The following is a 12930-nucleotide window of genomic DNA, read 5'->3' on the forward strand; positions in this document are numbered from 1 at the left end:
CCAAGGCATTACCGGTAGACTTGTTGATATACTTCCTAACATAGCAAGGGATGTTCCGCAACAAAGTTCACATTAGTAATCTTCCAAACCTATTTTCAGATGCATAGAATATTTAGCCGCATGGCAAATTAAGATTGTGGATACTAAATAAAAATGCAAATCTGCCGGTTGTGTGAAGTGATCTCATTTCACATTGTCTACGATCTTGTCTACAAGCTAACACCACAATTTCCAGCAAAGAATGAAGCTAGCAAACCTAAAAAAGCCAACCACCAAAATTTCTTTATTCAAATATATGTGCTATATTACAAAACAATCAGTTCTTCCATCCACCAAAATGATACTGATGTATAACAACAACAGTCACACACTTGTGATGTTTGTTCAATCTGAAAAATAAATGGGGAATGGATTCTAAATACACCAGTAACACAACAAGCATATCAAAATAACTTACAGAGTATTCTTCAAAGTTTGTACGCATAGTAATGCAGAAGAACTCTGGTTCCTTCAGCTTCATGTGGCAACCACCATCACGGTTTCCACAGATTGGACACTTCATCTAATATATGAATACAAAATTATTATAAATGATACAAATGGGCATATCTAAATTCATACAAGAAACCATATTCAACAAATGAACAACACTCTTGAGTACACTGGAAAAAAATGAAATATCATAATTTCTCTGCATACCAAAAAGAGGTGAACAACATCTGAATGCTTACTTTACTACATTGTTCATATTGTTACTCAAATAAATCCTAAACCATTATGAAGTGCAAAAAATATAAATTAGACTCAAACCCTAAAGTAACAATCTAATTAAGAATTCATGCAGACCATAATTACTAGAAAGAAATGCAGACCACAATTTAAAATGGTTATAAGTGATGCTATAAAAAAATATTAAAACATACATAATCCCATTAAGAGTAAGAGGAAAAGTAAGAGGATAAGTTTTACGATTTTTCTCATCTTAAACACACATGCTGCATACAGAGAACAGCTCCATTAGGACCCAACATAAATAATAGGGATAGAAAAGTAGGGGAAAGTAATACAAAGACAAAGACAAAAAAACAAGTACGAGAAAAGGACCACACCAGTAGGACCGCACAAGCACGTGCACATACAAAAGAAGGACTTCCGGATCCGGGTGGTGGATAGAAAAGGAAAGAAAAAGAGGGCTTCCTCCGACAAGGAATTGATGAAAAGCGTCACAGTCACTATATCGAGTACTAAAACCGTCCGATCTGCTTGGATTTACCTTGTTCCCTCCTCTGCAACAGCCGGTTCAGACGGCCACCTCCACAAGCTCCGACGTTGACCAGGAGAGGAGAAGAACAGTCGACACTAGGGGATGGAGAAGTACCGACCGGTCCAGGAATGGGAGGCTTGAAGCGAAGTTAAATATGAACGGCCCAACAAAATGAAAGACAAGGCCCGCCGGTAAAAAGCCCGATAAACACGCGAGTCACAAAAAAACCCAACCCAAAAGCCTGTCCCCGGAGCCCAACCCACGAGATAATGATGAAACATTTGCTGAATTTTTGTTTATTTGTCATTTCTGTTTTATTTACTGAATAATGGCTAAACCTTCAAAATATTTCAAAAACTTCACCTGGCCACGTTAATCGTTTACGTGCATAATTAATTAGTAGTGCTGATTGTAGTTACATGTAGACTCGAAAAGCTATTGATTTTATCACAGTGTACAGATATGCATGCTCACTACTTAGGCCACTATTAAATGCAACTTAACATGGAAAAATCTTCATGTACAAGCTATAAGAGTTTCCATTCAACATAAGATGATGCATGAGTCCACTGCTGATGCCGCCAGTACATATATAATGGTAACAGTTCTTGTACTACCTGCATTGGAAATTACATGCTAATTATAAAATGCTACTTTTGTTGAATTATGTAAGTAGGACAGCTTATAGGCACTCACTTGTTGTTAAGTTTGCATTTCTTGCTGCGCCGGTTGTGACTCGGCTCTTTGCAAGCCCCGCACTTAATTTTGTGCTCGTCGTACGATAGAGGTCTTCCATTTTTAGACTTGGGACGGTTGTCATCATCTGAATTATGTGTACCTTTGCTCGATACTTTAATAGGATCCTGGACCTTAACCATGTTTCCTTCTCGGTCCTCCACATGTTCAACTCGCTAATGAGCTTAGACAAATCGGAACAAGCACCCACCGTACCCTCCTTGTCGTACTCAATCGACTTTGCTATCACGTCCTTTAAACTGTCCCGTAATCGAGCCCAAAGTGTTGGGTGTTTGCATGCCGCATGCATAGCTTGCGAGGATAACACACTCGACCTTGCTATATTCAATTCTATCCGCTGTACCTGACCAACCTACTCCAAACATATCACTCGTTCGCCTAGCAGTGCAGTCCATTTCTTGCGTCTTTTGATAACCGACAAAGAACACAACACTTTGGAATTTCAGATATTTGCAGAACACATAGAACATGGAATATATGTTTGCAAGGGAGTCCTTTTCGAATCATTCTCCTGCTAGCTGCACTTTATAGTTTCTTTAGGATTTCCGGTGTATATTCCACGGTGAACCGCCTCTTTGGTTTATTATGCCATGCCACGACAAAAGTTTCGGACCCACATCCCAGCTTTCTTTCCAAAGTCACTATGCCGCCAACTGACCTCAAATCTAGCTGCAATATATAGAAGTTTGCCGGCGTAAACACGTGGGTAGCAAATACCTCCAGATCCCTGCAGCTTGTTACGGGCACAGGTAATGTCTGTGAGGCCGTGCAGTCATCATGCGCCTCATTCTCACGGATGCGGGTAATGCAATTCTCATAGTGCAATATCATGTCCACCAAAGTCATTTCTCCATCAAGGTGCAGGTGAAGGAAGGAATTCAGACTTTCACTCCGCTGGTTGCTCTTCATACCAAGCCAAAAACCCTCTCGTCGGAAAAGCTGCAGCCCACAGTGCCTCTTCCTGTACATCCTCCTCAACCAAATTTCCGTGTTCTCTCGTCTTCCATCTTTTTAAAAAAGCCTGCCATCTCTCGCTCAAATTCGGCTATGGACGTGCTATAGTACAACATAGACCGGAACTCGCCCAACGACTTGTGAGTCGAGATGGATCTTCATATTTTTTTCAACATGCCAAGAACATATGCGGTGCCGGACATCGGGAAATACAGGTGCGGATTGCAATAATCATCGCCGAGTCGGCGTCCGTAATTACACTCAAAGGCTTCTTCGACACATTGCCTTCGTAAATGTTTGCAGCAACCACACATAAGTTTCTTCTTTCTCATCCGAAACTATGGCACAACCAAAAACCGTAGTCCTACGGTGATTGTTCAGACCAACAAAAGGTATGAATGGCATACGATAGCGATTCATCTTGTACGTGCTCGTCAAACACAAGCACATCTCCATAGTCCTCATAGTCCTGTACTGCATCGCGAGTCACACCAGAACATTCTCTTCAGCCGTCCTTCTTCATCCAAGTCATAGTCGAAATAAAAACTTGGGTCCTTCTCCTTTGTGCTGAGCATAATGCCTATGGTCGTGGCAGCATCACCCTTCGCAAGTAGTTTCCTCTTTTCCTTGCCGCAAAGGTTGTACAGATCCCGTCGGACGTACCCAACGCCGCCATACCATCCACTTCTGCTAATCATGGAATCCATTATGGTGTGCTTCCTAATACCTGCAGCTCCCATAGCTAAGATCTCAGCCTTCTGATGATCTCTGATTTTTCTATGCGACCAAAGAAAAGGTGTTTCATCCGCTCTTGCTAACGTATGACCGTGCTTGTCATCAAAACTATCAACATACCGGAAACCAAGTTTTTCATTCAGCTTCACAGTCATGTGCGCCTCACAGTTGCATCGAGACAGTGGTCTGAGCCTCCGGCTATGTCCCTCTTCGGTCATCAACTTTGGATCACGCTCACCTTCCCTTGAACACAAAAAACGCCTGTAACGCCTATGTTTCGTATTTTTTTTGCTATATCTGACCTTATCCAATCTGATGCTGAATCCATTATCGTTGGCATAGCTGTTGTAGAATTCGAATGCAGCTTCTTCACTAGGAAAAGTCATCTCCTTTATCATCATGTACAACTCTATCGTATCCTCTGCCGACAAGCTTGATCGAGGTTCGTGTCATCACCATCATCAACATGGGACTGTCACATAAAAACATAGCAGTCAAACTCTAATTTTTTTATGTGGCTATTAAAAAAAATTGGTTTCCACAAATAATTAACCAATACGTACCTCCTTACTATTCGACGGCTTTGCTTCCACATAATGTTTGCCAACTACTGATGGCGTGTATTTCACACGTTCGTTGGGCAACCCCAAGAGGAAGGTATGATGCGCACATCAGCAAGTTTTCCCTCAGAAAGAAACCAAGGTTTATCGAACCAGGAGGAGCCAAGAAGCACGTTGAAGGTTGATGGCGGCGGGATGTAGTGCGGCGCAACACCGGAGATTCCGGCGCCAACGTGGAACTCGCACAACACAACCAAAGTACTTTGCCCCAACGAAACAGATGAGGTTGTCAATCTCACCGGCTTGCTGTAACAAAGGATTAACCGTATTATGTGGAAGATGATTGTTTGCGGAGAAAATAGTAAAAACAAGTATTGCAAGCAGATTTGTATTTCAAGTATTAAAGAATGGACCGGGGTCCACAGTTCACTAGAGGTGTCTCTCCCATAAGATAAAAGCATGTTGGGTGAACAAATTACAGTCGGGCAATTGACAAATAGAGAGAGCATAACAATGCACATACATGACATGATAAGTATAGTGAGATTTAATTGGGCATTACGACAAAGTACATAGACCGCCATCCAACTGCATCTATGCCTAAAAAGTCCACCTTCAGGTTATCATCCGAACCCCCTCCAGTATTAAGTTGCTAACAACAGACAATTGCATTAAGTATGATGCGTAATGTAATCAACAACTACATCCTCGGACATAGCGTCAATGTTTTATCCCTAGTGGCAACAGCACAACACAACCTTAGAACTTTCTGTCACTGTCCCAGGTGTCAATGCGAGGCATGAACCCACTATCGAGCATAAATACTCCCTCTTGGAGTTAAGAGTAAAAACTTGGCCAGAGCCTCTACTAGATAACGGAGAGCATGCAAGATCATAAACAACACATGTATAATAACTTGATAATTAACATGACATGATATTCTCTATCCATCGGATCCCGACAAACACAACATATAGAATTACAGATAGATGATCTTGATCATGTTAGGCAGCTCACAAGATCCAACAATGAAGCACAATGAGGAGAAGACAACCATCTAGCTACTCGCTATGGACCCATAGTCCGGGGGTGAACTACTCACTCATCACTCCGGAGGCGACCATGGCGGTGTAGAGTCCTCCGGGAGATGAATCCCCTCTCCGGCGGGGTGCCGGAGGAGATCTCCGGAATCCCCGAGATGGGATCGGCGGCGGCGGCGTCTCAGTAAGGTTTTCCGTATCGTGGTTTTTTCGCATCAGGGGTTTCGCGACGGAGGCTTTAAGTAGGCGGAAGGGCAGAGTCGGGGCCAGACGAGGGGGCCACACCATAGGGCGGCGCGGGCCCCCCTGGGCCGCGCCGCCTTGTGGTGTCGCCACCTCGTGGCCCCACTTCGTATGTTCTTCGGTCTTCTGGAAGCTCCGTGGAAAAATAGGACCCTGGGTCTTTGTTTCGTCCAATTCCGAGAATATTTCGTTACTAGGATTTCTGAAACCAAAAACAGCAGAAAACAGGAACTGGCACTTCGGCATCTTGTTAATAGGTTAGTTCCAGAAAATGCACGAATATGACATAAAGTGTGCATAAAACATGTAGGTATCATCAATAATATGGCATAGAACATAAGAAATTATCGATACGTCGGAGACGTATCAGATATTGAGGATGAAACAAGCATACCCGACATATCTGCACTGGCTTCATTCATTAATTCGAGCATGAAATTTTCTCGAGTAGTCGCCTTTTCAGCCTCGGAAGCAGCAATTTCCCTGGCAGCCACGGCCTCGCGAGCTTGTTGAAGTGCAACTTTTTCGGCTTCAGATGACTTACGAGACTTCTCCATCATCACAAGTGTTTGCTTCTTCGCATACTGAAGTTGCTGCCGAAGCTCATCCAATTCTTGCGGTAAAGAATCTTCGACAGGTGTAGTACCAGCAAGAGCTCTCTTTGAGTGAGAAGAAGGCGAAATATTGGAAGGACCAGGAGCTGGCGTATAATTGTCAAAAATTAACTGGAAAAAAGAAATATTTCGACATCAATCACTGAGTAAAGATAGATTTCCATTCATTCCCATAATATATACATGTCTATTACAAAAGAAGGACCTTCTAGAGACCCTATCGAAGCAGTTATCGCCAAGAACACTACGGCGACAATGCCAAAAGAAAGAGGTACGCTAAAAAGAAAAAGCAAAGAGGCATTCAACTAGACCTCCGGCCTTGATGAGCTAGGAGTTGAAGACGGCTTGATCCCAAGATAGGCCAGGATTTTCTTCGTGTTGGGCTTCGCTGCCTTGATCAGCGACTTCCACCTTGATTGTTCTATCTGCTCAGTGTCGCCAACTTTCGCCCAGTCGATAGTTTGCTGGCTATCGGCAACCAAGGCAACAGTGTTTTCAACGGCGACCTTCATATTCTCATGACGCGCCTTCAGCCCAAGATCTTCTAGTGGATTAAAGCACTTGGCCAGGTTAAGGAAAGTTGCGGGTTCCTCTTTCTTTGGGAAGAAATAGGGAAAGAGCCGCGACAGCCCCGCTTTAGCTTGATCAATGCCTTCGCGTGCCTCTGACCCATGAAACTCGAGGAATGAAAGGGCGTCAAGAAGAGGATCATTGTCGGGATCTTCAAGTTCAAACTCTTGAGCTGTTCTAGCTGTCAAGGAAGAAACTTATTGAGCAACAAACGAATGCAGAGAAGAAAATACAAAGGATATGAAGTGGTTCAGATACTTACTGACAAAGCGGCGACTTTGCGTCCTTATACGCTTAAGGATCGCTTCCTCGCGAGCAGATTGTGCAGCTATATGCTCGCTCAGCGAAGCCTCGGCAGTGTGAAGTCTCTTTCTAAGATCTTCGACACTAGCAGCGTCAGTCTTGGCCTTGTCAGCTTCTGCTCTAGCTTGAACAGCGTCTAATTCGCCCTTCTTACGAGCCTCTTCACTTTGCTCTAATTTTTGAGCAAGTGCATTGGCACGCTCGTTGATAGCCGTCAATTTTTCTGCCAGGAAAGATAAAATTTCGTTAAAATATCGACAACAACGGAGTAACAGAGTAATGGTAAAAAAGAAAGGAGCAAGGCATCACCTTCAGTTTTGTTGGCATATTCACGATACCCAATGAATTGAGCACCGATGCGGATAAGGTCTTTAATCATGGGCTGTCAAGAAAAGAAAGGGACAAAGCAAGAAAATTTCGGTATGAGAAAAATATAATGGCATTCAGAAGCAAACAGAGGAAGTACAGACAGTGACAAGAGTATTGAAAACTTACATCATCCAAGAGAGGGTTAGAAGAGCTACTCAATTGGAGACTCGGCTCCGGAATTGCTTCAGTCCTTGCCCTTTTGGCGAAGGGACAAGGGGGCTCGAAGGAGGAGTAGACGCGCCGACGTTTTGTTGAGGAGGCGAGGATTCTTCTCCTTCAACTGGCGGCTCCGAAATAACTAGAGTATGTGACGTACTCGTTCGAGCAGCCACATCCAAAGTTGGTGTTTCTTCATCATCATCACTGTGGAAAAAGGGTGGCAGCATAAAAAGCAAGGCAAATAAAATTCTTCGAATAGAAAAATAAAAAGAGACAAGGAACTTACGAACTGATGAGACTCTCGAGATATGGATCATAAGCTGCCTTTCGTGGTGAAGGAGCAGCTTCTTCGGGTTTGGAGGTCCCGGAATCTTCGACATCACTCCTTTTTCTTTTGTTCTTTGGAGAAACAGCAGGAGGAGGAGATTGTGCTGATGTAGTACCTTCAGAGGCAGCATCCTTTTCAATAGATCCCGCAGATTTTCGGGAATCTGCGGGTTCATTCACAAAAGAGGGGGCTTCCTGGTTGTCATCGGCAACAACGGCCCTTTCCTCGACATCTCCACCTTCAGGAAGAGGAGGAAGGGAAGCCATAGTAGGATGCTTCTGTAGAAAAATAGCGACAAAAGAAAAATTAGAGAGATATCAATACAATGAGACGCAGGGAAAGTTCGGAACAAGATAAAAATTCGAGAAGACAAAATACCTTGGGGAGAGGATTGGCGGAGCTGTATGGTTCCACGCGGCAAGAGGAGGGAATAGGATCCCTCTTGCTCAGCGAGGAAATTCTTCGAATAAGCTTTTCCAAGTCCTTCACAGAAAGATCATTGGAGAGCCTATTGGCGTCATTTTCCCCAGCATACGTCCAAAGGGGATTTTTACGAGCCTGAAGAGGCTGCACTCTAATCCGAAGAAAGTAGGCAGTGATTTGAACACCAGACAGCTCTTTGCCTCGAGTATTTTGAAGCTGATGAATACGAGACATAAGTGCTTCTGTCGCCTTTTTCTCTTCTTCGGAAGCTTCAGCATCCCAGGAGCGACGGCGTTGAATTTTGGCACTTCCGTCGAAAGGGACTATGTTATGCTCTACAGAATTGGCACTTTCTTCGTGTATGTAGAGCCACCTTTTTCGCCATCCTTGGAAAGAATCAGGAAACTTGACGTCGAAGTAATCAACGTCAGTTCGGACACAGATAACAACGCCGCCTATGTTATAGGTGGCGTTGTGGGCGCCATTGCGGCGGAGGCAGAAAATGCGTTTCCACAGAGCCCAGTTAGGAGGGATTCCAAGGAAGCATTCGCACAGCGTGATAAAAATGGAAATATGGAGGATGGAATTGGGGGTCAACTGGTGCAGTTGAATCCCATAAACGAAAAGAAGGCCGCGGAGGAAATCATGAATTGGGGTCGAAAGGCCGCGGATGAGGTGATCAACGAAACTAACCCGGTACTCCATTGGAGGGTTTGGGTAGCTTTCTTCGCTGGGAAAGCGGATGGCGTCCTCTTTCTTCATCAGGCCAAGCCTCTTCAGCATGTTGACGTCTTGGTTGGAGATTTTAGATCTCTCCCACTCAAGATCTTCAGCGGCCATCTTGGATTCTGGAGTACTGTGGCGAGTAAGTCGCGTGCGCGGTGGCATTAACGGCACTGGAAAAGCAATGCTCGTGCGTGCGGAAGATCAAAGAGAGTTGGGCGCAGGGGAAGCTTTTGCAAAGGGGAACAGATGTGCGGCGCAAGCGAAGGAGTGGACCGAGGTTGAAGAAAGGTTTATATAGGAATCGGGCGAAGCAATGCACCGTTGGATAAAGAAATCGTGTGGTGAAAAAAAGATCTTGTAGATAAAAGGGTAAAAAGGTATTTTTACTGAGATGGAATGGAACAGGCGTTACCGTACGTGCGCCAGGAAAAGCGGAGGACGTGTGTCCCCCACCTGCACGACGTGTCAACGTGGTGGAAACAATGGACCCACAAGGCAGAAAAATCCCGACTATTAATAGAGATGAAGTGAATTTGACTAAGGGAAGCGTGTCGACACGAAAAATAAAAAAAAGAGGAAGATTGGCGACAGGAGAAGTTATTTCAATACTTCGGGAGCCTTTGGTCACATACAAGTTTTTGCCCAAATGCTCGGGGGCTACTTCGATAAAAGTAAAATTTCGACTATGGCAATATAGAAATTGTGGGAGCCTACAACAAAGCACAAGTTCTTGGTTGTAGCCTCGGGGGCTACTCCCATCGGGAGCGCTGTTCGCGCACCCGAGAGATGAAAAGAAGATTATATCGGGAGATAATGATAATATAGCGACAAGGTGGACTAAAATGTTGAGCCTACAACCAAGCACAAGTTCTTGGCTGTAGCCTCGGGGGCTACTCCCATCGGGAACGCTGTTCGCGTGCCCGATGAAATTAAAAAAGAAAAAAAGATAGAAAAGCAAGAGAGTATATTTCGAGTTATAATTAACTCTACATATACTCCCATCGGGAGAGCAATATAAGTCATATTTGACTCGATAAAATGTGCCATTCCAACAGCCGGAAAAGCACTCGACAATATATTCTCCGAACGCCAAAGTTGCGATCAATTTCTGAATGCCGCAAATTTGCGAAGGTAAGACCCCAGATCCGTTCTGCTGGGCGTGGCATCGCCTAAGACTGCGCTCTGCTACTTTATCCGTATCAACAGATACGAAGGAAAATCCTAACGGACGCGTTAGGTGCTCGATAAATTTGACTGGGACTCGACAGAATGGTAAGACCTTAAGCGGCACCTGTCGAAGTTTGCACCAGTATCCCGAGATCATGTCCAGGGACGTGATCTTGAAGTAGGTTTTTGCGGATTGCCACTAGAGCAGTTAACTAGTACCGATCCGTCAGATGAACTAGCCCCAATTACCATTATCCCTGTACAATATAGAATTTTATATGGAGAAATATAAAAGAGTTAAAGCTCTCGGATAAAAATAAACAGTGGAGATTTTTTCTGACTCTACGATTCAAGCAAAATCTCGGGGGCTACTGACATAGGCATCCCAAATGGGCCTGCCAAAGATAGTACCCGGGGTTTAATGAAGGCCCACTACCCGAAGAATAATAAGATTCGGGAGCCCAAGATATATTAAGGAAAGTAGAGTTGTAATAGGAAGTGTTGTTTGTAAATCTGGCGGGATGAGTTAGAAACCGTCCCGGACTCTGTAACTTGTACAAAACGAAACCCTCGGCTCCGCCTCCTATATAAAGGGGGAGTCGAGGGACGAAGAGATCATTGAATCATTGTTCACAAACCCTAGTTTTCATAATCGTCGAGTACTTTTCGGCTGAAACCTTCGAGATCTACTTGCCCTCTACTTCTAACTAAACCCTAGCCTATAATCCATAGGCATTGACAAGTTGATACCTTGTCACTAGGGCAACTGCCGACCTACCATGAGCCAGTGAGTGAGCGGCTGAGGTAGCAGGCGGACTGCCGGAGAGACTTTCCGGCAACCGTACGGCAGGAAGAAGCGCGTGCGGGCGCCCGCCGCCCAGACCCCATCCCAAATCTGTAATTTCTAGGCGAACAGCAGGCCAGGCCGGCAAGCGGCCAGAAAACTTGCAGCGCGACTTGGAAACCCAGTCTAGAATTCCTCATCTCCTCCTCTATTTTCTTTAATTTTTCTACTGCAACTCGGCAACTGCTCCAGTTCTTCCCAATGCGCATGACACAAGTGACAGGTTACTCACTTTCCCCAAATCACTTCACGGCGATATCATTGCAACTTGATCTGTACCAATACCAAATTCCCTAGGCTGTAGCAACTAAATTATCTGTTAACAGTTTGGTAGCACAAATAATTCATATGTTTTTGTTTACAAGTTGCAATTTAGGTGGGCAAGGAGAGTCGGAGATGAATTGATTTAATTTTGAAGCAATTCCTTGTGTTCTGTTTTAGTTTGGCCCACCCAAGATTTTCTTTCAAGCTCCGCCACTGGACAAATTAGTTTGGAAAGCTTAGACGCCTCCAAAGATCACATATTTCACAAGCATGGTTGGCTATTTGGAATAGGATTTGGATGATGGGTCGGATTGATTGTAAGTGTGACCCCATGATGACTTCTAAAACTGAAAGGCGGTGAAGCCCGTCACCATGCATTGTGAGTTGGATAATTTTGATGGAGAAATTCACGTGTCTTCAATAGCAAACCGCATGTTCTACGTACTATTTTTCTCGAGACCATTGAAAATGAAGCGAAACATTATGTTACGGCGGGAGCAAATCATTTTCTTTTGCTGTGTTCTTTTTTGTTCGGTTGTTTGTCTTGTCAGGAAAGACACACTTTCTTGATAAACGAATGGAGGCAAATCTTGTGTCTCCCCCGTTTTCTTTTTGTGCCGATACGAGTCTCCTGACGCTGTGCATGATTCCTGCTCCTCTAGTCCACGACGGCAAACTGGACAACTGCGTCCTCGCCGCACGCACGCACGCGTCTTTCCCGAATTACGTCCCAAAGTGGAGCTCGCTCTTCACCGCGTGGAACCATTTCCGTGAACAGTCACTGTGCAACCCAGGTTTCTCTCTACTCCATCATCAAGCCAAAGTAGATCTGATTTCCATTCAGCGTTTGGTGTGAAGCTATACTTTCGGGCGTTCATATCATGTTTCGTCAAACATTGGTTCAGCTGCCATCAACGAGCGTCGTGGGGGTGGGGCGCCAGTAGCGTGACACTACGAACGCAATGCCCAAACCGTAGATCGGGCCAAAGTACTACGGTACGGTGTCCACCTCCAAAAAAAGGGCACGCGAAATTTCGTGGAAATCCTCGAGCTCAGCCGGAACGGATGAGTTTTGTACCCAATTAAATTTAAACTTCTCCCAAACTTATCGCGTGAGCTGTACATTTTACCGCTTTCACACTGCGCAAAAAAAGTTGCTTACTTTGAGCTGTAAACTTTAGCCTTTGGAGACACACATTTGCGCTAACAGTAAGGGTTTGCATAATTTAGGTCATTTACCATACTTAACCCTGCCCTAGTTAAGCTAAAACGCCCACACACGAGGAACACATTAGTACATTACACATAGAACACATCACCACCGCTAGTCCTACCCTCGGTAACCTTTTGTCTCGCTCTCCGCCCCACCCTCCCTCGCTTTATAAAACGCCCCCACACCCCCTTCCATTGACCTCCACATTGGTTCCCCGTCCTTGACATTCCTCCTTCCCCCAGCTCACCCTGTCGCTTTTCTCCGTCCATCCGTCCTCCCGTCGGGGAGATAATATACTATGCGATGTTGGCTACACAAGGCTGAGGAGCCCGGTACATAGCGGCGGGAGAGAGCTATCAGGCTGGCATAATTATACCTTCCCCAAGCGCCAATTACTG

The sequence above is a fragment of the Lolium rigidum genome, chromosome 6, assembly GCF_022539505.1.
Source record: "Lolium rigidum isolate FL_2022 chromosome 6, APGP_CSIRO_Lrig_0.1, whole genome shotgun sequence".
Taxonomy (NCBI): Eukaryota; Viridiplantae; Streptophyta; class Magnoliopsida; order Poales; family Poaceae; genus Lolium; species Lolium rigidum.